Below are 20,542 nucleotides of genomic sequence, written 5' to 3'. Positions count from 1 at the left end.
AATAGTAGGTCTATGCTTTTATCAAAGCAGCATGTAGCCCAGAAACATCTTTTTTTTAAAATACTAGTAAAGACTAAATCTACCACACAGCGTAATATGCTGCTGGCAGACACCTCATTCCCGCCATACTGCTGGTCAAACACACACGCCAGGAACCCGCCAGTAGTTCAAACCTGCGTTTTGCAGCGTCTAGCTGCCCTATGAGACATGAAGCAGGAACCTGGTTTTGGCTCTGTTTAGAATTGGTTATTAAATATTCTCAGGTTTAAGGTGGAAACTTGGGCGCCATTTGTTGCTGGAGGGCTTCTCTCCAGGTTCCACCAAGCCCCGCAGTCCCACAATTCACATATAAAACAATCACTCAGACACTTACATTACTTATAAATTGTATAGCCATGGCAGGCTTCTTGCTAACTGTTTTTATATGTTAAATTAACCCATTTCTATAAATCTATACCTTGCCATGTGGCTGGTGGCTTACCGGTGTCTTTATATGCTGCTTGTCCTGGTGGTGGCTGCAGTGTCTCTCCCCCTTCTTCCTATTTCCCCAATTCTCCTCTCTCCTTGTCCTGCCTATACTTCCTGCCTGGTCACTGGCCATCAGTGTTTTATTTATATAGAGTGATATCCATAGCACTTATGGCCTAGAATACTTGAGAATTATTTCAGATAAATATACTGTTAGGAGTTCTTGAAAGTATAGCAAACAAGACAACCATTGCAGAAACTGGCTAATATATACACAAAAGCTAAAGTATCACCAAGACTCCTTAAGCCATGGATTGACCTTTGGAAAAGTCCTTAACCTTCCAGGTAGTAGCTTTTGGCATAGTAGCTGGATTCCATTCCATTTTCCTGTGACTCACAGCAAATATTATATTTTATGAAGCAACTAAAACTGTCTTGATAGAAATAAGCATTTTGGTTCTCCAACTACAGAAAATTTGAAAAATTAACAATAATGAAACTTTGGTTTATGAACATTACATGTTGAAAGTTTGTTTTCCTCCATGTATATTAACCTTCCAAAGTATGTTATCTTCTTCACTACAAGTCATTATTGTAAAGATAAGGGGACAACAGGGAATATGAAGTGGTTACAAAGCAAGTGAGCAACATGAGTTGAGATCCAGAGAATCCACATCATAGTGGGCATGGTAGTGCACTGTTACATTGGAAGTGCTTTCCAGGGAGATGGGAAGATGAAACAAGAAAATTCTCAGAAGTTTATTTTTGCCGTATTATTTGTCATTGGGGAAATCAACAGGAACTCCATCTTTTACTAAACAGCTCTCTGGGAATTGACATTTACAACCTCCCATATGCTGAAATAAAGGTTCTAGGGAGTGTGTTTTATTGACTCACAGATTTGAGCATTCCCATCCCTAAATACTTCTGTATAAAAGAGAGCAAATCAACTGTTTTACTTAGAGGAATATCTTGGAAAACATCTGAACTCTTTGGGACATTGCTGCTTCTTTACAAATTTCCTCGGATGAGTAATAGTGCCATGAGTGATGGACAGGCAGGTCTCTTTCCACACATTATAACTGTGTGCAAAATGAAAGTGAGAGATTTTAATTACTCACTATAAAAGAACAACTACAGAGACAGATAAAGACACATCCATATATTTTTTTTTTAATTTGAAATGCAAGAAAGAGGATGAACCATGGAGAGGGGGATTGAAACCTTGAGACTTATCAGTAATTTTGGGGAAACTTTCAGGGAATGATATATGACTTCAAAAACCGTTGTGCAGATTTACTTTGTTTTATTTATTTGTTTTTTTGAGACAGAATTTCTCTGTGTAGCTTTGGTGCCTATCCTGGATCTTGCACTGTAGACCAGGCTGGCCTTGAATTCACAGAGATCTGCCTGTTTCTACTTCCTGAGTGCTGGGATTAAAGGTGTGTGCCACCACTGCCTTGCTCTTTATTTTTTTATTAAGAAATATTTTTCATTCATTTTATATACCAAGCAAACATCCCCCTCTTCACTCCTCCCACCCTCCAGCATCCCCCTCCCAACTCACCCCTACTACTCCTACAAGAAGGCAAAACCTCCCATGGGGAGGCACATCCAGTAGAGGCAAGTCCTAGCCCTTCCCCCTGCCTCAAGGCTGCACAAGGTGTCCCATTATACGTAGTGGGCTCCAAAAAGCCCCTGCATGCACCAGGGATGGATTCTGATTCCACCACCAGAGGGCACTCAAGCAGATCAAGCTATACAATTGTCTCACCATGTAGAGGGCCTAGTCCAGTCCCATGCAGTCTCCACAGCCATTGATCCAACTTTCATGAGTTCCCATCAGTTGGGTTTAGTCATCTCTGCAGGTTTTCCCATTATGATCCTAATGCACTTGCTCTTAGAAACTCTCTTATGTCTCTCAAATCGGACTCCTAGTGCTCTGGCTGGTGTTTGGCTGGGGATCTCTGCATCTGCCTCCATCAGTCACTGGAGAAATGCTCTGGGATGTCAGGAAGGGTATTCACCTATCTGAGTACTGGGGCAAGCCAGTTCAGTTTGAAAGACCCTAGCTCTTCAGGCTTACACCCCCAAGCCTCAGGAAAGGAGAAACTTCAAGCACCAGGAAATGAGAAACTAAAAATCTAGTTCCAAGGGCAACCTGACTTAGCCATTGTTCAATCTCCCCTGCAACCATATAACAACGTAAAGAGATCTCTATTAAGAGATGTGCTCAACCGTGACTGGGATAGTTGCAGGTGTTCCAGGAAGGACCACAGTGACCTGTGTGTAAACTCCACTCCCGCCTTGATACTCCCCCTTGAGGTTTCAGGGAAAACGTACCTGTTGATGTAACTGTACCGCCTCTATGATCACTCTGTACCCAGATCATGATCTTGTGAAATGAAATTGTATGGGATTTGTAATCTTGTGGTGTTTGTGGGTTTTTCCTTTATAAGCCCTTATGGGGCTGCAGTAAGATGTGACTCTGGCTCTTGGGAGCAGAGAAGCCCTTCTATATAGAAGCTTAATAAATCCTCCTGCTGTTGCATCAACTGGACTGGAGTCTGGGTTTTTGGGGCACCCACTTGAGAACCTAAATTTTGGGGTCCAACAAGTTCAGTCACCCTCTCCACTATTTCTAGTAGTCCAAGCTAGGGTCATCCTTGGGGATTTTTGCCAACTTCCCTAGCACCTGGTTTTTCTCTATCCCCATGATATCTCCCTCTCTCCTGGTATCTCTTTCATTGCTTTCTCTCTCCATCCCAAATCCAGCTCAACCATCTCATTTCCTTATGTTTGCATTCCCTATTCCCTTCCCTCCATTGAACACCCCACAACCCCAGTTTACTCATGGAAATCTCATCTATTTCCCCTTCCCAGGGCTATCCATGCATCCCTCTTTGGGTCCTCCTTGTTACCTAATCTCTCTGGAGTTGTGGGTTGTTTTCTGGTTATCTTTTGCTTTACACCTAGTATCTACTTAAGAGTGGGTACATACCGTGTTTGTTCTTCTGAGTCTGGGTTACCTCACTCAGGATGATATTTTCATCCTTGTCACTTCAGTCTGCTGTTCCATACTAAACTTGTTCACCACAGTGATGCTAATTCTACTACTAAGATACTGTATTTCTTTCAGCTTACTTTTGGGCCTTTTGATCCTGTTCTGACTTAAGGAAACCAGTTTCTATCTGTGTATTAGGTAGCTCCCAAGGATACTTCTCTGTCACATGGCATTGCTTCTTTGATGCTTCATTTCAGCTCATCACAAGTGACCAAAGAGGTGCTCAGATTCTTTCAGACTTGATAAGGGAGCTGAACAGGAATGAAGTCTACATAGCTTTTGTGGAAGCTGTCAGTTTTAGGGGAATCATTATCCTCAATTCCTGTGCATACTTGGTGCCCATACTGGAATCATCAGATGTTCTGACCCGCGGGTAAGTCAACAGAGACCCTAGAGGTGGAGTGAGAATGTGGGAGACAAGAGATACGAGAGATGGAGACAAGACAGGATTCTGATCAAGTCTCGTTTATTCAAGAGCATCTCAGGGTAGATATAGAGCAAATGGGGGTGAGGAAGCTCTAACTCTTGCAAAAATGGGTATCTAAAAACCATCCCACAGCAGAAAGCCCCCTAACCACAGAAGCAGAATGTACTGAATACAGGAAACCATCAAGACATAAGGAAATAATAGTCCTATCTTGAGGTTAATATCTAATGCAGCTAAATTAATCATAAAATGGCTTTAAAAGTGGCAAGTCTCCTACAATCAGCAAACATAACTGTAATATATGGTGACAGTACTTCTTTATTAATTGTAATAGCAAATGAATGGGAAAGCTCATATGTTCGGGTCATGAGCTCAAAAATGGCATGGTGATGGGTTTTACGAGTATATCATGTTAGATTCATTCCATGGGAGTCCATTTTTTCACCCCATCATGGAGAGATTTTGGGTTTCACAAAATTTATTTAGTAAGTCACCTTATAAAGTAACCAGAAGACATGCCTGTTTTAAAAAAAAACCATACTGCCTGGGGTGATAGCTATAGTAGAGAGAACAAAAAATTCAGGAGAAACCATAATGCAAATTTTTTGGCAAAATTCCATGTAGATGTAACTGTCTTTTTAAATAAGAAACACAGCTGATTCAGAGATGAAAGCCAAGAGATCAGAGCAATAGCTAAGAGCTGAGATTAAAAACCTTACCCTTCACTGCCTCTGCTGTCCTACCTCTTCAGAAGAGACCTACTTCCTGTGTGTGCTTTTTATTGACTTTCTATTCTGCCTTCTCACTGGTTGGAAACCCAACCACATGACCTCCTCATCTCTGCTTGTCAGTACAGACCTCCAGATCTTCTATGGTTGGTATTGAGATTAAAGGCGTGTGTATCCATGCTGGCTGTATCCTTGAACACACAGAGATCTGCCTAGCTCTGTCCCAAGAGCTGGGATTAAATGTGTGTGCCACCACCACGCAGTTTCTGCTACGGCTGGCTATTAGCTCTGACCCCCAGAGGGCTTAATCTGGGAGGAGGGGACTGGACCTGCTTTGACTGAGTCTATCAGGTTGATCGCAGTCCTGGGGGAGGCCTTGCCCTGGAGGAGGTGGGAATGGGGGTGGTCTGGGGGGAAGAGAAGGGGGGCAGGAAGGGGGAGAACAAGGGAATCTGTGGCTGTTATGTAGAACTGAATACTATTGTAAAATAAAATAAAATATAAAAAAAACTTAAAAAAAGAAAGTCAATAAAAGCACAAACACACAGGAAGTAGATCTCTTATGAAGAGGTAGGATAGCAGAGGCAGTGAAGGGTAAGGTTTTTAATCTCAGCTCTTAGCTATTGCTCTGATCTCTTCGCTTTCATCTCTGAATCAGCTCTGTGTTTCTTATTTAAAAAGACAGTTACATCTACATGGAATTTTGCCAAAAAATTTGCATTATGGTTTCTCCTGAATTTTTCGTTCTCTCTACTATAGCTATCACCCCAGGCAGTATGTTTTTTTTTTAAAAACAGGCATGTCTTCTGGTTACTTTATAGGGGTGACATTCTGAATAAATTTTGTGAAACCCAAAATCTCTCCATGATGTTTTAGTAACTTAGAAATTATTTTTTTTGTTATGACTATGAGACATGTCGGCTCCTGGCAGTACCAATGTACTTCAGAGAGAATATGGGCATTGAAGAAACTGCATATGGAGTTAACTTTCACTGTGGCAAAAGTAAGTCACTGGACAACAAAGTATCCTTTAATCAACTGCTGACAAGAGGACAAAATGGACAGACAGGACAGGAAACAAAGGACTACTGATTCTTGCCAAAACAAGTGTGCTTATGGCTTTATCAAAAGGAATCTTCTAAGGCCAGGACAATATGGCACCATCTCTGAAGTGGCCTTTGCAATCCGGAAAAGGTACAGTGCCTTTTTCTTCGAAGGCAGCTGAACAGGCATTGGACCGATGGCTTCTGATGTGCAGTGGAATGGACATCATTTTGTTTTTGAAGAGTAACTAAACTCATACCTCAGTAGTAGACTGGCATTTAATAGAAGGGTATAGAGAAGAACAGGATGCTGAGATGAAGCTGCACACACACACATAGCCAAGAAGAATGGACAGCTGAATTAAAAAAAAAAAAAACAAACATCAACAATTTCCAGAATTTAAAATCCTGAATCATGACATGACACTAGTGGAATTCAGGTATTTCTGATACATGGACTGCTCTCACCCAATGTCAGGTCGAACTATTGACCTTGTGTACATTCTACTTCACAAATGAGTCTGTCAGATACGCTAAGCCTATAGGCTGAAGATGATGCCCCAACACCGTGGAGAAACCTCAGGTGACTGTCCAGGCAGCTGGCTGCTTCTGTCAACTCACATTTTTTGAAAGCTGCTTGCATGCACTTACTAATTTTATTTTTTATTAGGTAATATTATTTCCTTCTTGGGTCTCTGAGGGAGTTGAAGATTAGTTAGTTATAGTTGAAGATTAGTTAGTTATAGTTGAAGATTAGTTAGGATAGAAAGTGAATTAGGTATATTTTGGACTTATCAAAATAGGATAGATAATGGAATTATTTTCTCTGAATTTGTCAAATACAAATGGACTAGACATTGTTTAGGTATTTATTACTTGTATGTATTGTATATAGTTATTGTACTTTTGTGTATAGTTTTTCTTATGTTAGTTATATCCTTTATATATCCTGTATAAGTCCCAGGATTCAAAAAGCCACCTCATGCAATGAGCCTAGGACCTGGTACCACTGCCTAGATGCCTCCCAAACAGATCAAGACAATCAACTGTCTCACCTATTCAGAGGGCCTGATCCAGTTGGGGGGCCCTCAGCCTTTGGTTCATAGTTCATGAGTTTCCATTCATTTGGCTATTTGTCCCTGTGCTTTATCCAACGATGGTTTCAACAATTCTCGCTCATATAAACTCTCCTCGTTCTCGCTAATTAGACTCCCAGCGCTCCACCAGGGGCCTAGCCGTGGATGTCTGCATCCAGATTCCTCAGTCCTTGGATGGGGTTTCTGGCACAACTATTAGGGTGTTTGGCCATCCCATCACCAGAGTAGGTTGTGGTGGTATTGTGTTCCCCAAAATATTGTGTACTCTAATAAATTTATCTGGGGTCAGAGAACAGACAGCCACTAAATACAAAGGCTAGAAAATGGTGGCACTCACACCTTTAATCCTAGCATTCCAGAGATAGAAATCCCTCTGGATCTCTGTGAGTTCAAGGCCACATTGGAAATAGCCAAGCATGGTGACACACGCCTTTAATCCCAGAAAGCCAGCCTTTAATCCCAGGGAGTGGTGGTAGAAAGCAGAAAGATATATAAGGCGTGAGGACCAGAAACTAGAAGATTTTGGCTGGTTAAGCATTCAGGCTTTTGAGCAGTAATTCAGCTGAGACCCATTCCGGATGAGGACTCAGAGGCCTCCAGTCTGAGGAGACAAGACCAGCTGAGGATCCAGCGAGGTGAGATAGCTGTGGCTTGTTCTGTCTCTCTGACCATCCAGCATATCACCCCAATACCTGGCCTGGATTTGTTTTTATTAATAAGACTCTTTAAGATTCATGCTACAGTAGGTCAGTCCCGGCTGTCTCTCGGCCATTGCCAGCAGTCTTTTGTGGGGGTATCTTTGTGGATTTCTGTGCGCCTCTTTAGCACTTTGTTTCTTCCTTTTCTCATGTGGCCTTCATTTACCATGGTCTCCTATTCCTTGTTCTCCCTCTCTGTTCTTGATCCAGCTGGGATCTCCTGCTCTCTTTCCCTCGACCCTTGCCCTTCATTGCTCCCACTCATGTCTAGGCTGTTCATGTAGATCTCATCCATTTCTCTGTCAATGGGTGGTCCCAGTGTCTTTCTTGGGGTCCTGTTTTCCAGGAAGCCTCACTGGTGATGTGAGTAGAAGTCCAGTCATCCTTGTTCCACATCTAGTATCCTCCTATAAGTGAGTACATACCATATTTGTCTTTCTGAGTCTGGGTTACCTCACTCAGGATGATTTTTTTCTAGATCCATCCATTTGCCTGCAAACCTCATGATGTCATTGTTTTTCTCTGCTGAGTAGTATTCCATTGTGTATATATGCCACAATTTATTTATCCATTCTTCAGTTGAAGGGCATCTAGGTTGTTTCCAGGTTTTGGCTATTACAAACAATGCTGATATGAACATAGCTGAGCAGGAGCTCTTGTTGTATGATTGAGCATTTCTTGGGTATATGCCCAAGAGTGGTATAGCTGGATCTTGGGGGAGATTGATTCTCAATTTTCTAAGAAAGTGCCATATTGATTTCCAAAGTGGTTGGACAAGCTTGCATTCCCACCAGCAGTGTAGGAGAGTTCCCCTAGTCCCAATCCTCTTCAGCATAAAGTGTCTTCAGTGTTTTTGTTCTTAGCCATTCGGACAGGCTTAAGGTGGTATCTCAGAGTTGTTTTGATTTGCATTTCCCTGATGATTAGGGATGTTGAGCAATTCCTTAAATGTCTTTCAGCCATTTGAGAATCCTCTGTTTAGTTCTATAGACCATTTCCTAATTGGACTGTTGGTTGTTTTGATGCCTAATTTCTTGAGTTCCATATATATTCTGGATATCAGTCCTCTGTCAGATGTGGAGTTGGTTAAACTACTGAATTAAATCAGCCTGTATACTTTAAAAATGTACTGAATGGAAACCAGAATATGTATTACTCTGGGGACGAGATTTTGCTTTTGTTTCTACAGGAGAAGAAAAGCTATGGATACCAACAAAATTTATAAAGGTTCAATTTGAACAAGAGTAACCTCAATTAGAAGAGGTGATAGTTCATCAACAAGCATGACCATTTAATTTATACTCATTTATACCACTAAGAAATGCTTTTAATTTAATAAGATATAAGTTGCCAAGGAGAACCTCCCCAAAGTTAGGGTTGGGGAAGGTTTTTGTTTTTGTCTTTCAGGAAAATGAAGTCTAAGGAATCTGAAGAACACTGGACAAATGAGACATTTGCAGGAAAAGAACAAATCATCCAGAAAAAGTGTGCTAAGAAAAAAAGTAAGTTGGCATATTGTTATATCACATATCTAACAGGATAAAATTTTATAAGTGTTCTTAAATGTTTGCTTCTGCTGTTTTCTACAGACACATAATGCAAATGGTCTTTATGTAGTCCCAGTTCAATTAAAAATTAAAGCTGGTTTTGGAATTGGAACACGGCTCTCTCTTTCAGTAAAAATTCATGCTTGTTAAAAGGAAAAACCAAATTCTCTGTATCATGTCAGAAGAGCCATCTGATATGACAGAATAAAAGCAAAAGTAAGGGACTATTCTATTGCCACTAATCTCATAATTCTTTGATTCTATTTTGACTCTTTAAATCTTTTCTTAAGGTATGAATTTTATATCAAAATTATAAGATATATATATATATACATATATATATATATATATATATATATATATATATATATATATATATATTTCAAACCTTTGTCAAGATATTGATGGTCATATAGAGTACTAACTAATCCTAAAAAGAGGCTTCTTCTACCTCCCTGTACATGATTTTGGGTTTGAGTTTCTATCACTTTTCTCCAGGTAACCATGACTGCATCTAACAGTGACTTTGAAGTCTCCAAAAAGATGATGGGGCCCCACAATGACAATTCCATCAGGATGATGATAATACCACTGAGCTGACAAATACCACCTAAAGATCGGTTTTGGACTACAAACTGCTAAGGACAATTTTGAGATGGCTAGCTGAGATGATCCATTCTCACAGACTACTTGAGCAAGGACATGAAACAAGCCTGCATTTTTGAATTATGCAGAGACTGGGCAAAAAAAGATACAGCAACCTCTCCCAGGACTTGACAACTAACCAAAAGCTCTTCTTTTCAGGATCCCCTAAAGATGCGTTCACCCCCAGACAGCAGGAATTAATTTTAAGAACATGATGCCCACATTCCCAAAAGGTGGGGCTGTTGGTTTTTGGTCATTCAATGGGTTATGGATAATTGTCTTTGCTTAGGATGGTTGGTTACAAGTTGGTAATTGATAATGATCAGTAATAAAGCTAAACAAGAAGATTAGATTCAGGATTTTTGTTTAAAAAAAAGAAAAAGAAAAAATAGAAAATAGATAATAGGTAGATTATTGAATCTACTCTGAATAAAAGATATAGAAATGATGGATAAAGGGTAGATTATTGAACCTATTCTGAAAATAAAAAGAGAGAATATGGATATTATAAGATTAAAAGGTAGATTATTGAATCCACTTTTAAAAGGCAACTACTAATTTTAAATATTTTACATTGGATTTGATTCTTGTATATTATATACAAATTATGTATATTGATATAAATTTGAAATTGATTTTGTTAAAACATATTGTACATATATTTCTAGTCTGGTTCAATGTATTGTACCTATACAGTTTATTTAACAATGTAATGCAAATTGCCAGTCCTAGGAATTTATTATTACCAACTAATTTGGATATAAAGAAATGAAAGATAGTAGTTAATCATTACAATTGAACTTGTAGTCATATTAAGTATGTTTTCAAGTCAAACAGAAATATATTTTAAATAGACAGAACATCTTCAAACACTTCAGAGATCTACAGAATTTAACATTTAAGATGTTTTAATAACATAGTTTCTTCCCTTTATTTTTATGACAATGAGACATGTCTGCTCCTGGCAGCACCAATCTACTTCGGAAAAGATGATGGGCATTGAAGAAACTCCTTATGGAGTTTACTTTCACTGTGGCAATAGTTAGCCACTGGGCAAGAAAATGCCCTTGACTCAACTGCTGACAGAAGGCTGCCCAAATTGAACAAGCAAGACACAAAAGAAAATACTGCTGATCCTTGCCAAGACAATGTAGGAAAGCTCTCTAGAAAATCTTGCTTCACAGATGAGTCTGTCAGGTATGCTAGACTTGTAGGACAAAGATGGATGCCACAACATTGCAGAGGAAACTCAGGTGACTGTCCAGGAAGCCAGCTGTTTCTGTCATTCCTCACATATTTTGGAAGTCACTTGTTTGTGCTTCCTGTTTAACTATGTAATATTATTTCTTTCTTGGGTCTCTGAGGGAGTTGAAGATTAGATAGCTATAGTGATAGTTTTACTTGTTAACAAATTCAGAAAAGAAATGCACTAAAGAGTTGTAAAATGTATAAATTTAGAAGACATCAAATGATTGTTTTTGGTTCGTAATACAAGTTAGGATAGAGAGTAATTTAGGTACATTTTGGCCTCACCAAAATAGGAAAGATAATGGAATATTTTTGCTGAATTTGTCAAATGCAAATGGACTAGACATTGTTGATGTATTTATTGCTTGTATATATTTTATACAGTTATTGTACTTATTGTATATATTTTTTTATATTAGTTATAACTATATTTAGACAAAAAAGGGGGAAATGTCATGATTTTTTTTTGTGCTCTAAAAAAGTTTTCCTGGGGATCTGTGGGGCAAAGCTAGCCACTTTATTAAACATAGAGGTCAGGCAGTGGTAGCACATGCCTTTAATCCTAACAGTCAGGAGGCAGAGATTCATCTGAATCTCTGTGAGTTAACAGCCACACTGGGAACAGAGCCAGGCATGGTACACATACCTTTAATTGCAGCATTAGTTAACCATACAGGTCTGGAGGTCTGTACAAACAGACAGGAAGTGATAGAACTGGGAAGAAAGAGGAAGTAAGGCAATCTCAGATGTTCAGTTAGTGAAAGGAGAATACTGGGTTTATGCATGTTTGTGCCATATGAGTCCAAAGTGAAAACTCAGGGATTTTATGAGACATCAACATTCACTTTGTGAAATAGGAGGGAAGAAAAAAAATATCAGATTGATTTATAGATTGCAGTTTTTCTATATTTTCTTAGAGTTCATTGAATGTGATATGTTATATTATAAATCAGGTAAGATATTTTACCTTAATGGTTTCAGATTGGCACTTAACAAAACTTAGATCTTAGAACCACCTTAATGCCTGTCATTTTCCTCATATGATAGGTTGTATTCTGTTCCCTTCAGCTTCCTGATGGGCCATTTCACTCTATCCTGAGACATCATGAACCATTTCCCAATCTCCATCAACTCTCCCCCAAGACAAATGTCTTACTCTTGCCATGATTATTTTGATGGATTATTTCAGGTGGATCTGGTCACAACAGAAGATGAAAAAGTATTAAATTTTTATCAGAGATAAGAAAATATGCAAATTAACAGAGCCTACTTAGCCTTTGTGAATGTGATTCCAAGAATCACCTTTATACAGTTATACAAGAAACTGGTATATATGTATCATTATCTAGTTATGATATCATCAGCAAAAGTTATCATATGTGGTGGCACTAATTCTCATTAAGTTTTGAAATTTCAAATTTTGAAAAATGAAAAATATAGACACACAGAAAACCTGGGTCACAAATTCACAATTGTCTGTTATTACAAATAACAGAAATGTCATCTCTGCCTTAGTGTATGGGACTTTTTCATTTTCACACAGCCATAGTAAAATTTGTGATTTAGAACTCTTACTCATACTATGAAGTCTTGCAAATACTTAGAAATATGTCCTTTGGAACACTGGGGAGGCTGAATTTGAGCACAAGTTTAACATCTGCTTCAACAAAGGTGAATGCATGACATATGAGACTATCCATTCTTTGAATAGTCTCAGATCTAACATTTGCACAAGAGTCCATTCAGCTCTTACACAGTCTGGGGGATGGGTATCATTTGGTAATTCCTGTAAGGTTACTGGATAATTTAACATTGGCAGTTTGAAACCCTTAGGCTGTTTCTCTGTAACATTTAATGAGATGCTGAAATTTGTTCTTTAAATTCCTCTGTCTGGGTCTGAATATATCTATGATCTTTTATTTATTTATTTATTTATTTATTTATTTATTTATTTATTTATTTATTTATTTATTTATTTTAGGAGCTGAGCACGGAACCCAGGTCCTTGTGTTTGCTAGGCAAGCATGCTACCATTGAGGTAAATCCCCAACCCCCATCTATGATCTTTTTAAACAAGCTTTTCTAAAACTTTTATCTTGGCAAACATATAACAGGCTTTTTAATGATAAAATAAAAATGATCAAACAAATAATATTTATAATTGGCATTACATAAATCCCATCTAAATTAATTATCCTCTCATCTAATTGTTCCATTTTCAAACTATGCATTGTGTAATCATATAAGGACCTAACTCTCTCCATCACAATAGTGTTTTCCATTTTTTAATGTGGGAAAAACTCTCTCTTTTAATTAATTCTATCCTTTAAGAATTCCAAATTGCTCAAACAATCAGATTTTTTTGGGAATTCATGCTCTAAAGTTGGGGAATCAGATATAGCACAAATCCTAACTGGTCTTAAATAATAAAAACCCAGAGCCATATATCAGGGTAACAAGTTGGGGATGCCCTTAAAGATTATTATCAAACATTTGGACCTGAAAATTTTCCAGTAACTGCCTTTTCTTATTGAAAATTAATAGATGAAATTGTATCACAGAGACATCAGGATTCTGTCATTGCAAATGTGATTATAAAAAGGTAGAAAAATTCTTCTGTACAGAAAATTAAGAAAGAATAAAAGAAAAAAAGATTTAGAACAAAAGGATAGGAAAAAGGAGACAGTGTGTGAGGATCTCATGTCCTTTGAGAGTGATGTTGAAGAAGAGAAGAAGGCAGTTAGTAAACTCTCAGAAATAGAAAATAAAAAGGTTGAAATTGAAATTAAAAAACCCACAGAAGGATAAAATATCACACCCTGAGTGAGGGAGATTAAAAAATAATTATAAAAAGGCCAAAAATGGCTGATTTTGGAGTTAAAATCAAGATCATACCATTTGGAAGGAGCTAAACCTAAGATGAAAAAAATATATCCAACTTTGACAGAATTTTTAGATGCCAAGGATGATTTAAGTGATGAAGCTGGGATGGCTTGGGGGAAGAAGCAACTAGATAACACAATCCAGACTGGCCGCTTGTCACTCAGCGTCCTCCACCTTATAGCCCCATCCCCAAGGTCTCATCCTTGGCATGTCCAGTTCTCAACCCTAGAAAAGAGCTTCAAGACAAGATCAAGTTTATCAAAAAACAAATAAAACTAGAAAAAGAGTATCAGGACCTTATAGTTCAACTAGAGGGTTTAAAAACAGGAAAATCCAAGAGTGAGGCCAAACAAGGAAAACCCTGTAACCAAAAACCACCTATGAGGAGGACAGCTCTGAAATTTTTCCCAAAACCAGAATTTACAGCAGAATGAGATGAAATGGAAGCATTCCCAGGAACTGAAACACTGGATGCACAGGGGCAGGCCTGCCTGGTGACATTATTCAGGTTTCATTTTCAAATTAATTAAAGGATTAAAGACAGTGGTGGCACAGTACGCCTATACTACACTACACTATACTGTAGTATACCACAGCTCCCTATACTACAGCAGTTGAGGAGTCAGTGGCCTAGAATTGGCTCACACCTGGAAACTGGCAGACACTTGCTAGAGCAACTCTAGCTGGAGGGGATTATCTTCTGTGAAAGTCTGAGTTTGTTGAGACATGTAAAGATACTGCCTGGTGCAATGTGCAAGCCGACAATGGATGGAATCGAGACATGCTGATAGGAGAAGAGAATTATGCTAGCAGAAAATTTCAAATGCAATATGACACCGGCCTTTTTGCACAAGTCCAAGTGGCCCCAACTAAGGCCTGGAGAAAACTGCCAGTAAAAGGGGACATGAGCTCTTCTCTAACTAACATCAAACAAGGGCCAGATGAGCCTTTTGCAAACTTGGTCCATCGTTTAATAACTGCAGCTGGCAGGATCTTTGCCAATGCTGATGTGGGTATGAACTTTGTCAAACAACTGGCTTTTGAAAATGCCAATGCTGCCTGCCAAGCAGCCATCTACCCATACAAGAAAAAGTTTGATTTGTCAGGTTATATACTCCTCTGCTCAGATATTGCAGCCACTTATGAGCAAGGTCTTGCTATGGTTGTTTCTATGCAAGGGTACACAGTTAGACAATTTCTACCCCAACAAAATAAAAATGTTTTACTTATGGGGAAACTGGAATTTTGCTAAGGATTGTAAGGGACATAAAAATAGAAGTCCAGGGCTTGTAAGCCAGATATAAAAGAAAACATTGGGCTAGTAAATGCAGATCCAAGACAGATGTTCAAGGACAACCCCTGCCTCAGGTTCAGGGAAAGGGGAAGAGGGCCCATCCCTAGGCCCCCAGACCCAAACAAATCTTTGGGGCAGTCAGTTTTGTTCCAACAAACAACAATCCATTTTAAACCTCCTCAGAGCCACAACAGGAAGTGCAGGACTGGACTTCAGTTCCACCACCCACCCAGTATTAGATGGGGATCCAAGCCCTACCCACTGGAATCTTTGGCCTTTTACCTAAGGAAACACTTGGCCTTATAGTGGGACATATCAGTTCCACACTCAATGGCTTAGAGGTATTCCCCGGAGTTATAGATAATGACTACTCTGGAGAAATTAAGGTTAAGGCATCTTCCCCCCAATATATTAATACCATTATGACAGGACAAAGGTTTGTGCAATTGCTACTTCTCCCGTTACTCTTCACCTCTAATTAAGTAGCTACAATCCAAAGGGCTTTGGATCATCAGATATTTACTGGGCAGAAGTAGTATCAGCACAGAAGACTCTCATGACCATATGGCTGGATGGCAAGGAATTCTTGGGACTGGTTGATATAGGTGCAGATGTTACCATTATTAAAAAGGAAGAATGGCCCATAACTTGGTCAATAGATGCAACCTTGACCCCTTTGAAGGGAATAGGACAAAGTCAAAACCATGAAAGGAGTTCAAAATTTTTAAATTGGAAAGATCAGGAAAGTAATCAAGGTACCATACAACCTTATGTTATAGCTGGATTACCAATCAACTTCTTGGCTAGAGACTTGTCTCAACTTGGAATAATCCTGTGTAGTCCTAATGATGTTGAAACCACTCAAATGTTGAAAGATGGGTACTTACCAGGTAGAAACTTAGGAAAACATGGAACAGGAATACTAAAACCTCTGGAGGCCACCCTTAGATCACACAGAGCAGGATTAGGCCATTTTTCATAGGGCCCATTGATACTCCTGTGACTCATGCAGAAAAAATCACCTGGTCATCTGAAGAGCCTGTGTGGGCCGATCAATGGCCTGTTACCCATGAAAAACTATTTATTGACTGTACAACAGCTGGTACAGGAGCAGCTCTAATCTGGCCATATCACCCCTAGTAATTCTCCTTGAAATACTCCTATCTTTGTTATTAAGAAAAAAAATCAGGTAAATGACGGCTATAACAAGATTTAAGGGCAGTGAATAACATGATGGTATTGATGGGAGCCTTTCAACCTGGCCTCCCTTTACCCATCGCCATACCTTTGGGGCATTTCAAAGTTATCATAGACTTGAAAGATTGCTTTTTTACCATCCCCTTTCACCCAGAGGATCAAAAATGCTTTGCATTCAGCCTACCTGCCATCAATTTCAAAGCACCAATGAGTAGATGTTAATGGCATGTCCTCCAGCAAGGCATGGCTAATAGTCCCACTTTATATAAATCTTATGTTGCTCTTGCAATGTAATCAGTAAGAAATCATTGGCCAGAAATGTATATAATCCACTATATGGATGATATTTTGATAGCTGGAAAAGATGGTGTCAAGGTTTTAAAATGTTATGATGAGCTTTAAAATGCTTTGCAAAGTAAGAGACTGGAGATAACATCTGCAAAAGTTCAGGTATCAGATCCATATACTTATCTTGGATTCCACATGATGGGTTCTAAAATTTCCTCTCAGAAATTAGAGTTAAGATTAGGTAATCTAGCCGGGCGGTGGTGGCACACGCCTTTAATCCCAGCACTCGGGAGGCAGAGCCAGGTGGATCTCTGTGAGTTCGAGGCCAGCCTGGGCTACCAAGTGAGCTCCAGGAAAGGCGCAAAGCTATGCAGAGAAACCCTGTCTCGAAAAACCAAAAAAAAAAAAAAAAGATTAGGTAATCTTAAAACCCTAAATGATTTTCAAAAACTTCTTGGAGATATTAATTGGCTTATCCCATATTTAAATCTCGGTAAGAGTGATGTAAAAACTCTTTATGATATATTACCTGGAAATGCTAGTGCCATGTCTCCCTGTGAGCTTACTCTGGAAGGGAGAAAAGCTATTCAAATCATAGAACAAGCCATCTGATCAAAAACTGTCACATTTATGGATTATGATAAACATTTGAAATTTATTATATGTAGAACAGTTATTACACCAACTACTGTTTTTTAGCAGACTGCACCTTTATTTTGGATCCATCTCCCAGCCACACCCAAAAAGGACATTGGACATTATTATCAGGCTGTATCTGATCTTATAATTTTAGGGAGAGAACAAGGAAGGTGCTATTTTGGTAGAGAACCAGATGTTATTACACCAAAGAACAAATTGATTGGCTTATGCAAACTACTGAATTCTAGCCTATTGCTTTGGCCTCATATTGAGGAATCTTAGATAATCATTACCCTCCAGATAAACCTATTAATTTTGCCAATAAGCATGAATTTGTATTCTCTATGTGACATCATTTTTTCCCTTGAGGGATGCCCTATTGGTATTCACCGATGGTTCCTCAACAGGCACCAATGCTTTTGCTTATAATTATGAAGTAGTGCAATTTACTACAAATGGCTCCTTTGCTCAAATAACAGAGCTACATGCTGTCATTGTAGTTTTTTCAGACTTTTCTGATCAATTTCTTAATATCCATACAGATAGTGCTTACATTGCACACTCTGTACCTTTACTGGAAACTACTGGTCATATTAAAAATGTTTCCAACCCTGGGGATTTGTTTAGGCAATTGCAAACACTTATTCAAAGGAGAACTTGCCCTTTCTTCATAGGGCACTTATGTGCTCATTCTGGACTCCCAGGCCCTTTGGCTTAGGGAAATCAGAAAGCTGAACCAGCCACTCGCCCGTGATCCTCTAATCACCTAGTGATTGTGGTCGGTTCTGATAAAACTCCTGAGGGAGTTGTCTGAGCTCAAGAAACTCATCAATTATACCACATCAATGCACAGCTCTTTGGCTTATGTAGTATAACTCTTATTACTAGGGATCAGGCAAGACAAATAGATATAGACTGTCCATCTTGTGCCATACAACTCCCAGTTTCTCATCTTAGAGTTAATCCCAGAGGATTAGTGCCTAATGCACTGTGGCAAATGGATGTCACTCACATCCCCTAATTTGGCAACCTTAACTATGTACATGTAATCATAGATACATTTAGTGGATTTATATATGACTCCCTGCAACCTGGTGAAGCCACCAGGCATGTTATTAGCCATATGCTGATTGCTTTTACAGTCCTAGGATGACCACAACAGATAAAAACAGATAATGGTCCAGGTTACATCAGCTCAGCCTTTTCTCAGTTCTGCAAACGCCTTAATATTCAACATTTTACCAGTATCCCATACAATCCTCAAGACCAAGGAGCAGTTGAAAGAGCACATCTTTCCTTGAAACTTACCATTGATCAAATAAAAAAGGGAGAATGGTATCCTACAAGGGGATCACCTAGAAATATATCATCTCATTCCCCTTTTATAATTAATTTTTAAATTTTGATGCAAATGAACGATCAGCAGCTACTCATTTTTGGCTTATGGATACTCCAAAACAATTTGCATCTGTATAATGGAAAGGCCCCATAAACAATTCTTGGCATAGCCCAGATCCAGTTAACATTTGGGGAAGAGGTTCAGTATGCATTTATTCTAAAGAAATGAAATCTGCAATATGGCTTCCAGAATACCTGGTCAAGCAAATTGATCAAATTAAAAAAAAATGAGGATAACAGTATAAATGACTCCAAAGATGAAGGCTTGTCCTGAGAACATTTTTTGTTTTTCTATTTCAGATAATAAAGCTAAAAGCCTGGACTATGCTACTCCCAGCTGATGATGGATTTGGGCCACCAGTGAATCCCAGAGAACTAATTAGGGCCCTTTTTGGCCCTCTCTGTGAGTGCTGTGGAGGCAATAGAGAGACCAGGCCCACCTAGATCACCCAGACCACAGACTGGGGGCAAAAAGTAGCCTATCCTACCTACTCCCATGGTATTGGGGGAGGGTACAAGCAGCAGTGGGTCTGTGTCAATATACCAAAAATTATACCCATTAACAGTCTACCAGAACCATGCCCTAGTGGTTGGCAATATGCTTCAGAAATGCACCCAACCTGTTATGACCTTGTTCAAGAGTGCAAAGGGACAGAGAGTAAGACATATTTCACTGCCAGTTTGCAAAGGAATTACTGTTGCTCTTTGGAGGCGATTGGTCTGTCACCCCTCAGGTCCTTGGCAATTATAAATATGCCCAAGCCTCATGTATGGGTAACACTAGTTAGGAGGTCTGCTGGAATAAAGTGGCCCCAATTCATCTATCTTGTGGGGGTGGCCCTCAAGATACAACCAGAGAAAACATAGTTCAAAACCAGGTTCAAAAAAATCATAGTTCAAAACCTCACCCCCTTTCCCTATATCTATCCTGAGATGTTCTTGAATGAACAAGACTTGATCAGAATCCTGTCTTGTCTCCATCTTTCCTGTCTCTTGTCTCCCACATTCTCACTTCCCCCCTAGGGTCTCTGTTGACTTACCTGTGGGTTGGAACAGTGAAGGAGAAAGTTTGTTGTATATAAAAGGGAGAGGCTATCCAGTAGCCAAAGGTAGACATACCAGGAAGAATCCAGAATGGTCATGACCCTGAGATGAGCTATGTGAGGACAAGTGGAAGGAGAAGTGGAGGGGAGATAGCGTAACCAGATGCAGCAGCCACAAGGGCCAAAGGTACAAAATGGGTGGGTAACCAAAAGTCTGGATCATATAAGTTTGAGCCTCTGGGGGAAAAGCATTTCAGTCCTTGTGCTGGAGAATTAAAGGTAGAGGGAAAGGCATGCCAGCTTTACTCTATAACAGGTAGGGACTGAGGGATGCTGGGAGAACCTCGAGGCCAAGTCTGCTTTCCTATGTTAATAGGAGCCTCAGATTTTCTCCTGGTTTGAAATGCTTTTTGGTTATTTTGAGACATAGTTTCCTGTGTAACTGTCCTAGCTGTTCTGGAAATTACTCTGTAGACCAAGTAGGCCTCAACTTCCCAGAGATCCTTCTGTCATCTCTCCATCCTGAGTGCTGAGATTAAAAATGTTTACCACAACTGCCCTACAAAACTTTACATTCTGTGGTGATGGGAAAGAAATTGATGAGTTGTGGGCCAGTAGGCAAAAATCCTGCAGGCAGATTTGACCACCACCTCTACATTGAACCTTGTAATTTATAAGTCCCACTTAGTGCCCCAAACCCACCAATGCCCCGAAACCACAGCTGTTCTGTCAGACAGACAGACTCTGCCAGCTCCAATTGTACCAAGAGGTGAGTGACTGTTCTCATAGCCAGTCACCCCAGCCTCTAGGCCTCTAGGCCTTAGGCCCAGGGGCA

General features: G+C 39.4%; 1 long non-coding RNA gene across 1 annotated transcript; it reads left to right on the top strand.

Moving 5' to 3' along the window:
- The first annotated feature begins 5,139 nt into the window (after window positions 1–5,139).
- On the top strand, window positions 5,140–20,251 carry LOC143270063 (uncharacterized). Its single transcript, XR_013046943.1, has 5 exons — window positions 5,140–9,027; window positions 9,571–9,950; window positions 12,034–12,184; window positions 12,947–13,003; window positions 18,965–20,251. It is a non-coding gene; the product is annotated as an uncharacterized LOC143270063 (long non-coding RNA).
- Window positions 20,252–20,542: the final 291 nt, after the last annotated feature.

Source organism: Peromyscus maniculatus, chromosome 22, assembly GCF_049852395.1.
Source record: "Peromyscus maniculatus bairdii isolate BWxNUB_F1_BW_parent chromosome 22, HU_Pman_BW_mat_3.1, whole genome shotgun sequence".
NCBI lineage: Eukaryota > Metazoa > Chordata > Mammalia > Rodentia > Cricetidae > Peromyscus > Peromyscus maniculatus.
Note: the sequence above shows the minus strand (reverse complement) of the source record. Positions and strands in the feature narration are given on the sequence as shown.